The sequence below is a fragment of the Canis lupus genome, chromosome 19 (genome assembly GCF_003254725.2).
Source record: "Canis lupus dingo isolate Sandy chromosome 19, ASM325472v2, whole genome shotgun sequence".
Classification (NCBI taxonomy): Eukaryota; Metazoa; Chordata; class Mammalia; order Carnivora; family Canidae; genus Canis; species Canis lupus.
In genome coordinates this window covers 28,460,576-28,474,633 of record NC_064261.1, presented here as the reverse complement: position 1 = coordinate 28,474,633, position 14,058 = coordinate 28,460,576, and the positions used below count along the sequence as shown (strand labels likewise).

The 14,058-nt window shown below is 38.9% G+C and overlaps 1 long non-coding RNA gene across 3 annotated transcripts in view; it reads right to left on the bottom strand.

Annotated features, from left to right (window-relative positions):
• Nucleotides 1-4,409: 4,409 nt before the first annotated feature.
• LOC112647630 (uncharacterized) overlaps nucleotides 4,410-14,058 on the bottom strand; it is an 87,105-nt gene continuing 77,456 nt past the window's right edge. For 2 of the 3 annotated variants that reach the window (XR_007403933.1, XR_004807067.2), the window contains 2 exons: nucleotides 12,039-12,177; nucleotides 11,193-11,405 (listed from right to left, as the gene is read on the bottom strand). This is a non-coding gene — a long non-coding RNA (uncharacterized LOC112647630). Of the gene's footprint in view, nucleotides 5,545-11,192; nucleotides 11,406-12,038; nucleotides 12,178-14,058 lie in introns of those variants that run through there. The other variant, XR_007403934.1, reaches the window with a different exon arrangement.

Genomic DNA, 14,058 nt, shown 5'->3' with positions numbered 1-14,058 from the left:
CCTTAGCATCTGACCCTTTAGTAGATGCAGCAGATTGGGTGCATAGACATAGTAGCTACCACGGTGCCCAGGTGAGATGGAATATTGCTAAGAATGCTGGGTTGCCCTTTAAATACAGTGACTTGGTTAGTAGTGACCCCATGTCCGGTGTGTTTTGAACAATTCCCAAGGCAATTGCCAAAGGAGTCTGGGGCCTTCAACTGGAGTTCTCAACCAGTAAGAGATTAGCAAATTGATTGTATTGGCTGCCTCTTTCCAAGTGAGGGTTCTAAATATGCCCTGACTTATGTGGACACGGCATCTGGCCTAATCCAAGCTGTCTCCTGCTGCTGTACAAACCAGTCTGCCGTCATTGGAGAATTACAGAAGTTGAGTACCACGTGTAGAAATCCTTATCTACTAGACTATGATTGAAGGTCACATTTCAAAGGTTATGATGTGTAAGATTAGGCAAAATAGCATGACATTGAATAAAGGTTCCATCTTTCTTATAACCTGCAAGCACCTGGTTTGGTAGAAAGGGGAATGGAATATTAAAATAGCAGATTAAATTACTAACAGGTAAAACCACCTTGCATGGATGGACTAAAGTACCATTTAGGCCTCAATACATGTAAATAATTAAGCAGTAGGGCCTGTTGCCCCATGTGCCAAACTGTAGATCCCTACTGAGGAGCCTAATGTGGTAAAGGTATGGAAGTCATGGGAAACAGTCATTGCTCCCTCTTTCACTGTGGCTCATGTGCTATGCTGCTGAGAACACCATGCCCCATCACATCTGGGAAAGGAATTCTCTACTGGAAATTGCAGTGGGATGCTCCTTTGGGCTAAGTTACTTTGCATCCCTGAGTGAAGGGGAGACTATGCTGGGAAGCGTTGTCCCGCTATAAGCTGGACCTGTTGGAATGCGCTATATCTGGAATGGAACATGCACCATGAAATAGGGGAGATGGTGGGAGTTCTGGTCTGGCATGTCCTGTCCCCAGTACATTTTCTCATGCCTGACAACACTATGCCTGCTGGCTAACATATATGGTATATACAACCAGGTCAAGTTCCTAACACGACCAACCTCTCCCTTCTCAAGGTCAGATGGACACTGTTTCCCACCAATGCAATCATTTGGCTGTTCTCTTTGTTCTCTCCATTGTCCTAAAAGACATCATAGCATACACAGAAGCTCTTACTAAATTCACTCAGCTAGCATCCAAATCATAGCCAACAAAGCTACACTAAAATATCTCTAATGAGAAAAGCTGTCCTCCAAGATACAATGGACTTTGACATTAATATTGCTTCAGCAGGAGATACCTGTGCCATTATCCAAACAGAATATTGTGTGTCCACACCTGATGGATCTGCTAATGTATCATCTTTTAAATCACATGAGGATATAGGTGAATGTCCTGACTGATCCTGAATCCTGGCTTAAGAGATCTAGTAAATCAGTGGTTCGTATCATGAGGTTCTTACTGGAACAAGCTGTCACTGATTTTTGGGAATCGTTGTCTTAATCTGTGTTTTCTCTTGGATGTGCTTGTATTGTCCTTGTGACATCTGCCTTCAATGCAGCCACATGGCCACCAAAGAACCATGGCCACATGGTTCACCTCCATCCTAGTGAACCCCTTGCTAACCACTCAGGACACACTGGTGAAGAGGGAGATGTGACATTGTAAGAATTGGTCAGAAAAGGTACAGTATTGGGGACGGTCATGGAGAAGACATTGCCACTGGTTGCCCTGTGAGGTAGACTTGGGTAATCTGAGGCTCTTGCACTTGGAATGTGGTTTCCACTTGCCTTCTCCACTACCAGAAGCTGCCCAAGGGTATAGCTTTGAGATAGTGATGTAGTGCTGAGATCATCTGGACGGTATACATGATTGAACCCAGGTTGAGGTCTGTGTATAAATTTTTACATTTTGGTAGGTAGGTGTAGAGATCTACTCGGGTGTCTTGCAGCCACCCATGACAAGCCTCATAAATAAGTTCCTTTACTTATTAATTAATACTGCTACCTACCAATCTCTTTCTCTGGCCTCTCCCTGCCCTCTGAATAAGGGAGCCAATTTCAGATTTCACCTGGTAAACTCCCTAGGAGCTTTTGAACCAACAGACGGTACGTAGGGAAACTCTTTTCTCCACATCCTGGCCATCACTTGTGATCTCTTGTTTTCTCATGACAGCCATTGTAACAGGTGTGAGGTGGTATCTCACTGTGGTTTTGATTTGCATTTCCCTGATGATGAGTACTTTTGAACATCTTTACACAAGCCTGTTGGCCATTTGGATGTCTTTTTTTGAAAAATGTCTATTTGGGTCCTCTGCCTTTTTTTCTTTTCTTTTTTTTTTTTTTTTAAGATTTTGTTTATTTGAGAGAGAAAGAAAGAAAGAGCACATGAGTAAGGGGAAGGAGAGGAGGGAGATCCCTGTATAGACACAGGGAACCTTGAGATCATGACCTGAGCCAAAGACAGACACTTAACTGACTGAGCCACCCAGGTGCCCCCCAGTTGTATTTTTCTGCATGTGGTTGTCCAAATTTCCCAGCACCATTTATTGAGGAAATCATCCTTTCTCCCTTGAGTGTTCTTGGCTTCCTTGTCATACTAGTTGAACCTGGAACTTTTCACTCAACTACTTAGCACAACTACCTTATTAAGTAGGAATTATTAATTATTCCTATTCCATAAGGAGTATACTGAAGCCCAGTGAGTTCAAGTAATTTGTTCAGTGTGACACAGATAGTCACTGGCCAAACCAGGTTTGGGAGGTTTCTCAGACTCTACTACCTGTACTCTCATTGTGGAAATGTTCTAGTTAGGCAGGAGACAGAGGCCTTTGGTGAATGACTTACCTCAGGGAAAAGGTTTCTTATGGATAAACACATGTAAGTGATATCACTATATAACCAAATGGGCCTTAGAGCAAACAAATGATAGCACCATAATACTGCTCTTCCCTTAAGCCATTTCACTTAAAATACCCTGGGGCTTTGAGGGCTGGTCCAGCCTGAATGAGCTGATTGATATCAGAGATTCCTGTTGGGAAGCACGAGTGCCTTGGCTGGACCATAGAGATTTTCAAGTTGGCAAAGAAGCTGTTTCCTTAAAAAAAAAAAAAATCTATAGATGGTGATATTTATGATATTGTCTCTATAATGATAGAAGATAAGGAATCCCTAGTTGCTCTATTTATAACAGTTTTGGGGATCAGAGTACAATTCTTGCTTCCTTCCTTTTAGGCTCTGAAAGGGATTTATCATGAATGCTAATGAATTTAAAAAGTTAGGTTATTTGAGTTCAGATAAGGTTATCTTAGTTTGGATAAGATAAAAGACAGGGAAGTAGAAATCTGTCCCAGAGGAATGAATTCACTATTTTTTTCTTTTTCACTTTAGACATGAAACCTACACCATGATCTTTGGACATGCCATATACTCTCAGTACACATTTTCTGTAGTGTTTGGGCCTCAGGGGAGCCACAGCTGCTGTGCCTCAGACCTGTCATCATTAAATGTTGGGTTTTTTTTTGTTTTCCAAAAACACAGCTAGCTGTTCTTTTGACAGTATCACTGGTGGACCATATTTCTTAAAAGCATTCACCAAGCTCCTCAGAGAGAATAGTTTATTCTGCTTAGAAGTTATGCATCAAGATCTCGCCTCTGCCCTGGACAGACTAATCTCTGTCATTATGACAATTTTCACATACTTATACTTGGTGACAGGTCATAAATTTATGAAGTCAACTGACATATGGCTCAACAACTTGGTCTTTATCTTCTTTGGGGAGAAAGATGACATGAAACCCTGGTAAGTTGAAATTTTTGGAGGAATAAGTGACTCGATTTGAAATAAACATCAGTGAAGGACATAAAGATACCATAAACATTTTCACCCAATTGTTTAATCTCCCCTTTCAGTCAAGCCCAGCCTATGGCATTATCTTCAATTTAAAAAAGTCAGGCTCATACTTAGAATAAGATTAAAAGCAAAAGAATTTTAGACTTGTACAATCCATATTTTCAGTGCTGTTACTAGGGAAATTCATTTAAAAAAAAACAAAGAAACAACATTTTTCTTTACTTTGAGGCTTCAGGAAAGGCATTGGATTCAGATGAGTAGATAGCACTACATCAATCTAATTTCAGGATTGATACGGATGGCCATTGAAACCCTGAAGTTTCAAATTGCTGCAAAGAATTTTACCATAATGACTATATTGCAATTTTGAAGAGTTACAGATAAATATCAAAACGAATGACAAGCAAATAGATTTTAAAAAGAATCAGTTGCATCCTTTCATTCAATACAATCTTAGCAATTAACAATGCAATTTGGTCATAACACAAACGTTTATTCATTAATTTGTCATAGGTCAATCATGTATACAGCACCGTATTAGGCACTAGAAATTTTTATTCATTCAACAAATAATGCTTTTCTGTTTAGAATACTGTTTTGGAGCTGAGGAAACAGCAGTAAAACTCATGTGACATTTCCATCCTCATGGAACTTATATTCTAATGGAGAAGAGGCAAAATAGGTAGGACAAATAATATATAGAGTTTGCTTAAAAGTGTTAAGTGCTAAAGAGAAAAAATATATAAAAAGGGAAAGAGAATAAAGACTACTGTGATGGGATGGTGAAGGGGCCACATTTTAGATGTGTTGAGACCTGATCTGATTTGTGATTTGGGAGGCCCACTCTGACTAGTACTATGAGACAGGCATGCCAAGGTGAATCAGATACGGTCCTAATATCAGTGAACTCACACTTCATTTGAGAGGCTGAGACAGATAGAGGTTCACTGCAAGGAGGTAAACATTACTAGAGAATTCAGAGTGTGATGAGATTTGAGAGTTGCAGTCAGACCTCTGCTTACCCCTTGGCCTACTCCAATTTGGCTTCTACCTCTATAATCCCACTGAGATAATTCTTGCTAAGAATTCTCATGACTTTTGTGTTGCCAAGTTCCATGTCCTTTTTTATATCATCACCACACTTGATGATGTCTCAGCCACCTTTGTAGCTTCTCATCTTGCCTTGCTTAAAATACTCTTTTTTCTTTCCTTCTGCTGCCATAATTGGTCCATGTTTTTCTCTTATTTTTCTTTACATGCACTCACTTGATAAGCTTATCCTTCTCTCCCCTAGTCATTGGGTCCTCAAGCTTCTGTCCAGGGCTGTCAAGTTGCATAATTCCGAGGGGCCCATTTACAATATAGTCCAAAGGACCGGTGCTTTTTGAAGTTGAGTAATGCTCCTCGGCATAGCATGTAATAAAGTAACTCATCTCTGTCTTGGTCTTTTGTCAGTTTTGGTTTCTTTCTTTAAGCAATCTTAATTGTGCAAGAGACTTCAAATAAGAATTGTTTATTAGTAAATGTCTCCATCCTAGGATACTTTGCTGTGTAACAAAAAAAATTCATGCAGTTGAGTGCTTGCATCACCAGTTGGTTGTCTCAAATGTACTTCAGGTTTGTTATGTCCCAAAGTGAACTCAAGGACTTCCCTTCATACACAATCCTCTTCCCATGGTCCCTGATAAATGGAGAACACTACCAGTCACCCTACTATGCAAGCCAGAACCCTTAGAGTCCTCTCCAATAAGTCTACTTCTGTACCCTCTAAATCCAAATCCATTATCCAGTCTACTGATTTATTTCCTTGAGCCATTGGTGTAATCCAAGATACCTTCACCTCCTGCCCTTTTTTCCTCCAGGAATCCTTTCTCCACACCGCAGCCATACATAGCTTTCAAAACACTAATTAAGTCATGTTATCAACACCCACCTGTTTAAAATATTGTGATGGATTTCCTTTTTAAACTGGAAAAAATGGTCATAAACCTTAAGTCTCCATATGTTATAATTTTGTCATTGCCTATCTCTCCCCACATATCATGCTCTGATGCTTTTCCTGGTCACTTTGCATTCTTACTACTACTTGCAATTTTAAATGTATCTGACCAGGACTGTTACACACAAGAGCCTTCCACGTAAGATGCTGAGGTAGATATCATCATTTATTTATCTGTAACTTTTTCTGAACAAATATCCCCCAAGACACACAAAATATCCAGAAATATCTGGAACTTAACCTTCCCAACAAAACTACCCCTATGGAGTTTATATGGAGCATTTTAAAATTCAATTGGATCTGAAAAAATTCCAGGCAAGAATTAGAATCTGATATAGATATTTTAAAAGATTTTATTTATTTGATAGAAAGAGCCCACATGTCTAAGCAGGGGGGAGGGGCAGAAGGAAGAAGGAAGCAGGCTCCCCACTGAGCAGGGAGCCCAAGGTGGGGCTGATCCAGGGTTCCTGAGATCATGACCCCAGAGGAAGGCAGCTGCTTAACAGACTGAGTGACCCAGGCACTCCTAGAATCTGATGTATTTAGGGAGTTGTACGGAAGGTCCATGCAGACGGCCTGGGTTCTAACCTCAGAATGGCCAGGTTTCAAGTTTTTTTCTAGACAATGTGCACAAGCTCTTCATGCTTCCTTTTTTTTCCATAAACAAAATTTCAGTGAACATTAAAAAAAATGGGAATAAATAAATAATAACTAACATTTATCTGATTTGGTCTATCAGCTATTAGTGCTGTGGCCCTATACTTTCAATAAAATAATAAAACGAATTTTGATTTAATTTCCCTTTCCTCAGATGTCCTCACTGGCTAAGACACTGCTTCTTTGGTTTTAGATACGGTACACATGTGTTTCTATAAAGACTTTCTCTGCCTGTATTAGTAAGCTTAAATGTCATGGAGTGTACACAAATTACACAGATCAAATAGGAAAAACCAGACAGGATTCTCTTTCCCAACAATGAGGAAAAGAAGACATAACACCACTACCTGCAATTAGAAAAAGTGGTTCGAACTACTAGGAGGTATTTCAGTCTACCACAACGTTTTTGGCGTCTGTAGGGACACCTCTCACTGCAAACAAAAGGTTAATAGCCGTGCTTTTCCAGCTGTTTCACTTGGGCCAGCTGTCTGAGTGGCCCAAACTACTTAGCTGCATATTAGCGCCGCAGAAACTGCCGGCTGCTGCTTGCCGGGAGAATTGTTAACTTCTGTAAAATGTTGGGCTGAATGTCATTATGGTTTGAATTAAAATAAATTTGCTAAGTGGCTTGTATATTAGCACTGGTACAAGGATTAGTCTAATGGAAACGAAAATACATGATTCCCTTTCTAGCTGATCTGAGGGCCACTCTAAGGCTTTAGTATACAGCCCTCTCCACAGTCTGTTTCCTGGCTGGCTTTCAGAGTTCCGCCAGTTGCCTGCACATTGCAGTATGTATACCAACCCCCTCTCTCAAAGCTAATTCCTCTAAAATGGAAAGAAATTGAGACGTCTGGGTTGCTCAGTGGTTGAACGTCTGCCTTTGGCTCAGGGATCAAGTCCCACAACAGGCTTCCTGCAGGGAGCCTGCTTCTTCTGCCTGTCTCTCTGCGTCTCTCTCTGTGTCGCTCATGAATAAGTAAATAATTTTTTTTTTAAACAGAATTTTTGGAAAACCTGTTAGGTGTTTATGCTTATTGAGAATATTGTCGTGTGCTCCCTTTGGTAAGCACGTATACTAAAATTGGGACGATAGGGAGATTAGCATGGTCTCTGCAACGGTGACATGCAACTTAGTGAGAATATTGTAACAGTGAACAATTATATACTGTTCTATAGTTATTAATAACAACATTAGGGGCATGTCTTGGATTTTGCCTATGCTTTAGATTTGGTGCTTAGTTCTCTACGTACTGTTTCGTTTTCTTTTTTTTTTTTTAAGATTTTATTTATTTATTTGAGAGCAGAGCACATGAGAGAACACAGGGGCCGAGTGGGGGAGGGGCAGAGGGAGAAGCAGACTCCCCACTGAGCAGGGACCCTGATATGGGGCTCCCTCCCAGGAGTCCTGGATCATGACCTGATCTGAAGGCAGAGGCTTAACCCCACTGAGCCACTCAAGAGTGCCCTCTACATACTGCTTCTGCAGGCTGTATCTAGAGGCCACACCTCACATTCTGGCCCATTTGCACACACATTGTCTCATTGATTCTTCATAATTACTACAATAGGTGGTTGGTTATATGTGCTATCTTCATTTTCTTGAAGGGACACTGAGACGAGGCAGGATGTGAGTTTACTGGTGGGTGGTGACACCCAGATTTATCCTGCAGGGCTATAACTCCATAGGCCATGATTTTTGTATTGTTTCATGTTTGGATTGTTACAAATGACCTCTGTGGCAACTATGACAATTGCAGGAATCGAAGTTTTGACGCTGGGGCCAGCAGGGAGGAAGGGGAGCATTTCAGAGTTCAGTTCAAAGCTGAGTGAGTGCCTGGAGGTCTAATGAAGCAGCCTGGCTTTGGGAAGGCTCTTAGGACCACAACTTTCTCTCTTCCCAATGTGCTTGCATTTGCCACAAGGAGCAGTTCCTGTCATTTTCACCTAAGACATCTTTGAATTCTTCTCATAAGCTATCTGCATGCATTGATGCCATACAACTAGTTACTCTTCAAAAGAGGAAAGTACAAAACTCATAACTTTAAAACAAAATTATTCCTTTAGTACTGAGTTGTAGGAAGCATTTATTTTATTTTTAACAAGAAAAGTGGCATTTCACTGGAGTCCCTGGGTGGCTCAGTCTGTTAAGTGTCTGCCTTTGGCTCAGGTCATGAAGGGAGGGGGGAGGCGGTCTCTGATAGAGCCCAGCATCTGGTTCCTTGTTCAATGGGGAGCCTGCTTCTCCCTCTGCCCCTCCCCCTGCTTGTACTTTCTCTCTCTTTCAAATGAATAAATAATCTTTAAAAAATTGCTAGCAAACACAAAAATGTTCTATACATAATTAGTTATCACAGAAATAAAAATTATACTACAACCTGATGCTATTACCTATGTATTAGAATGACTATAGTTGAAAACAAAAGCAAAACAGTGATGATTTTTTAATACTAAAATTCTTTCATATTGCTGGTGGGAGTATAAATTGGTACAGTCCCTTGGAAATCTATCTTATAGTATGCACTAAAGCTAAGTGCTCGCATACTATATGCTGTATGACCAGCAGTTCCATTGCCAAGCATATACCCCAAAGAATGGCATGTACATATTCATGAAAAAATACAGGTAGGTAAATAGGCATATCTATATATTTATACTCATAGTTGCAATGTTTATGTGAATCTAAAGTGGAAACAGCACAAATGTTTATCTGTAGTAGGATAGGTAAATTTTGGTATAAATTTTTCTTAATTTCTATTTCTTATATTAACATTTCATAACTTCATTTTGATTAGAATACACCTACTTTTTTCTTTTTAATAAACTTACACAAATAATTTTATTATTTTTATATGCTATTTAAGCAATATATAGCTAATTAATTTTGATTTGGTTTTATTTATTTATTTATTTATTTACAATCTAAGAATCTCCTTTTTAATAGTTGGGTTAGCTCATTTATATGAACTGTGTTTATAGGTACATTTAGTGTTACAAATTAAGAAATATTTACCTGTGGGGATAATCAGTTTCAGAGGATTTGAGGAGGACTTCTGTTTATTATACTGTTCTGTTTTACTATACTGTTCCGTTTTTTGATCAGACTGGTGATAAAATTTTATCAATCTGTAAACTTAATATGTGTCTTTTGGAACACACATTATATGTCAACTAATGCATGTCGGTTTAAACATTTATGTAAATGTATTTTTGTTTTTTCTATTTTGTTTTTGTTTTTTGTTTTCTTTTTTTGTGTAACTGTGTTTAATGAAAATTTAAGGATTTAAGGACATCTCCCCAAAATGTATATGGCATGTGCTAAATATACTATTATAATTCTAAATAAAAATATTTACCAACCATGCTACAGGCAAAAATAAAATGAATTAAAGATGGATTTAAAAGCAAAATACGGAAGAGGAAGCATCAAAATTATTGGAATGAATGAAACAGAGTATAATTATGGCATCAGGTAAGGAATATATTCTTCAAGAAAAAAGTCAAAGAAAAAAGTCAAAGAAAGAAAGAAAGATTATGTTATCTGACTTCATAAAAATTAGCACTTTACAACAATGAAAACAATCACAGAAAGATACCATCAACAAAATGACAGGAAGTATGATTAGGAAAATGAATTTAGAATGTATATGATATTTAGAATTTTTGATGGAAATGTAAACTAGTATAAAATCTGAAGGACAAATTTTAATATCTATTAAAATAAAAAAGGATCCAGCAAAGAAAGAATATATATGCAAAGAATACATATATAAAGATCACGTATATATAGAGAATACACATACATACAAAACGTATGTATAAATATAAATTCTGGTACAGGTGCATGAATATTTATTGCAGCAATACTTGTAAACAGAAAAAAATGTGTGGGCTAAACATTCTTTAAAAAGACAAATTAAATATTTAAATATAATACTAAATACAATATAATATTCTATGTATCAGATAATGGGAAAAAATTTGTCCCAATGATTGTATAAAGATAGATATCAGAGCATATTTTGAATGCAGCATAATCTGTCCAAGCGATCACATTTATATAAATTTAAAAGGACCATACACATTAAGTATGCTAATTTGTTAAACCAGTGCAATTCATCCTTTTCAAAAATTAGTGTGTGTATGTAAAACTGTAAAAATGAGTTGGACTCATGATAGAGGTTGCTTCTGACCAGGATGGAGAAATAGGAAGGAAATAAAGGAGAATGACACAGGGTATGACACTGAATTAGAATTTACTAAAAATTATTATTTTTAATTTAAAAAAATTGAAGCAAATATTAAAGAATTTTAAATGCTTAAAATTCTTGGTAGAATAATTCATATTTGATCACTTATTCAATATTTTATAAAATAAAAGTGTTAGAGAAGGATAATTTATTAGATAAACAGGTTGATTTAAGTGGCCATGAGTATTGGCAAAGTGATTTGGAGACCAGATGAAAGGTCAACTCCGGACCCTAAGTAAGGGATGTTAGCATGTCATGCTGGAACAAAGGTATAAAGACCCTAGAGACACACCCCTGAAAATTTCACCTATCTTGTTTTGCATTAGAGATGGTGAAGGGGAACAGAGGAAGGCAAGATTAGTGACAATCATTCTTTTATTCACCTATTCATTCATTCAGAAAGGATTTATGGAGCAAGAGCTATGTATTGCATACTATCCTAGCTGCCATCAGGTCACACAGGCAAGTTTCATTCCGTCCCAATGAACTGTGCCGAGCCCTCTAAGAATAAGTACAAATGGCCACTGTAGTACAGAAGAAAAGATTTCTTTGTGGGTCCCAGGGAAGATCTCACAGGCTGGAGGGTTTTTGAAAGATGAGGTGTATCGTGAGAGTGGAAGAGAGCTGTGCACCACTCTGTAAAGAAATGGAGGCAGGAAGGATCAGGGACATTGGGTCACTATCATCATCTTGTCCTGCTCAAGCAGAGACTGTCTTGTGGGAACCAGCAGAATGGAGGCTTTAAATCAGCCTGAGGCCTCATTGCCAAGAGCCCTTTTGACTGTTCCTCATTGTTATGGGTGATTGGAAGCCATCTAAGCATTTCCAGACTGGGGATATCACCACAATTACTGTTTTGGAAACGAAATCCTGTTAGCTGGGCAGAGGAAGGTCTCATAGGAACAGGGGCCAGGGACAGAAAGACAAATGAGGTTGCTAAAGAAAAACACAGACTAATAAGACAGAGGCCATGTGGATGGAAAAGGAGGGGGGAGAATTTAAAAATGAAAGTGGTATTATATGGCAAGGTTTGATGGCTATTTGGATATGAGAAGGTAGGGGGAGGACAGATGTGATAATGACTGAATTTTCATAGCTTCATATAAGCACTTGTAAGTCATCCAATGATGTCCACTTGGCAGGTGGAAATAGGAAAACCAATTATGGGTCTTCTTCTGCCTATGAATTTCAGGAAGGCTGTATTGAAGCTAGTTCCTCTTCTACTCAGGAGTCCCGTTTGGGCTAATAAGCTATGGAACCAGTACTTACTTCATGTCATGGCTTTGGCTGTGACAGGAAAGTTTATTTAATAATTGAATTTTCCTGAGGTGCCATCAGTATGGATGCACATCCAAGGGAGAATATTTCTCTTTTGACAACATGCCGTGAAGTGAAAATTTCCAGAGACCTGGAAAAAATATTAACATAGGGAGACATTGAGAAAGGATACTGATTGGTTTATTGAAAATGATTGTGTTCAGATGAACTCTTAATATGTGTAGTCAGTCTCAAAAATAATCACCTTCTCTACTCTTAAAATGTCATGGTATTAAAATCTTCCATGGCCATTCAGACATTCATCACTTGAACACACAAGGAAAAGGAATACTGAACTCCTTTGATACCTGGAAGCATGACTTTAAATAGTTGAGGAAATTAACAGCTCAAAGCAGGAAAAGTCAGACTGGAAACTAGGTGATAAGTCATTAATTTGGGGAAAGTCAGAAGATGTCACTGAGTATTTGCTGGTCACTTATTTATGTCAAGAAATTGATTACTTCTTTTGCCCAAAGTGAAAAAGTTCTGAAGACACTTTGTCAAGATCTGAATGTTTTGAAAACAGTTATAGTCATGGTCTCAGAAGTGCTTTAACTCATATTCATTGGTTATGCTCTAACTCAGAGCCAGGGCACAGATTTTGAACAATGAAATCCAAATGTCAATTTAAACAATATGCCTGCAAGTTGCAAGTTCTTGAATATTCAATTACATCGCTAGCTCCCTCAGTTATGCTTCCTCTAGCAAAAAGGATTCTCGTTTCCTGAATCCCAATGACATTTTCTTTATCCATTTGTGAGATGCCTTATTTAGAGAAAAACCAGTGTGAACTTATATATTCATCTGTTTTGTAATGGTTCACAAGACTGGGTCACTTTGCTCTAGGAGAGGATATAAAATCAGAAGAAAGTGGATTTTCCCATGCCAATCACTAGAAGAAGAAATTATACTTGAGAACAAGGTAGAAGGAAGCTAGATTAGCTCCGGTTAGGAATCCATGCAGATAGATCCATGCATAACCTCTATCTCTGTCAAAACAGCTATTTTACTTTTGTTGCCAGCATGACAGTACTGAATGCCCAGTGCCAGAGGCTGGCCCATGTCAAGTGGATGAGACATTTTGTCAGCTTATGATTTAGTGCCTTTTCCATGGTGGATGCTCTCTGCTGGGCATTAATGGGCAATACAAAGGTCTTCATACTTTGTGCCCACTCCCATGTCTCCACCTCAGACCACCTTGTCCTTAATCTTCTGATTGTTCTCTATGCAGGCCCTTCACCAATTGACCAGCCCATTGGCCACTGCTCATGAATTCACATATATTCTAATTTAAGGGTATTTCTTTTTTTCAAGATTTTATTTACCCAAAAGAGAGAGAGAGCACAAGTGAGAGAGAGCATGAGTAGGGGGAGGGGCGAAGGGAGATGGACAAGCAGACTCCCCACTGATCAGGGAGCCTCACATAGGGCTAAATCCCAGGACCCCAGGATCATGACCTGAGCCAAAGTCAGATGCTTAACTGACTGTGCCACCCAGGTGTTCCAAGATTTATTTATTTATTTATTTGAGAGAGAGAGAAAATGAGGAAGAGAGAGCAAGCAGGGGAGGGGTAGAGGGAGAAGAAGAGGGAGAGAAGTAGACTTCTGGTTTAGTGTTACTTTCTCAGGCTATCTGCATTGGTCTTTAAGAAGACCAAGATTGTTATAGCCTTGGACTTGAACTTGGGATCAATTTCTGGTCCACTCCCTTGCTTCCTTCTGGTTTCTGCTCTGATATGACCTCCTCCTAGGTCCCTCCTCTGAATAGCTCACCCTATACACTCCCCCAGCTCTTTTTTTTTTTTTTTTCCAAGAGAGACACAGAGAGAGAGAGAGAAAGAAAGAGAGAGAGAGAGAGAGGCAGAGAAATAGGCAGAGAAAGAAGCAGGCTCCATGCAGGGAGCCTGATGTGGGACTCAATCCTAGGACTTCAGGATCATGCCCTGGGCTGAAAGCAGGTGTTCAACCACTAT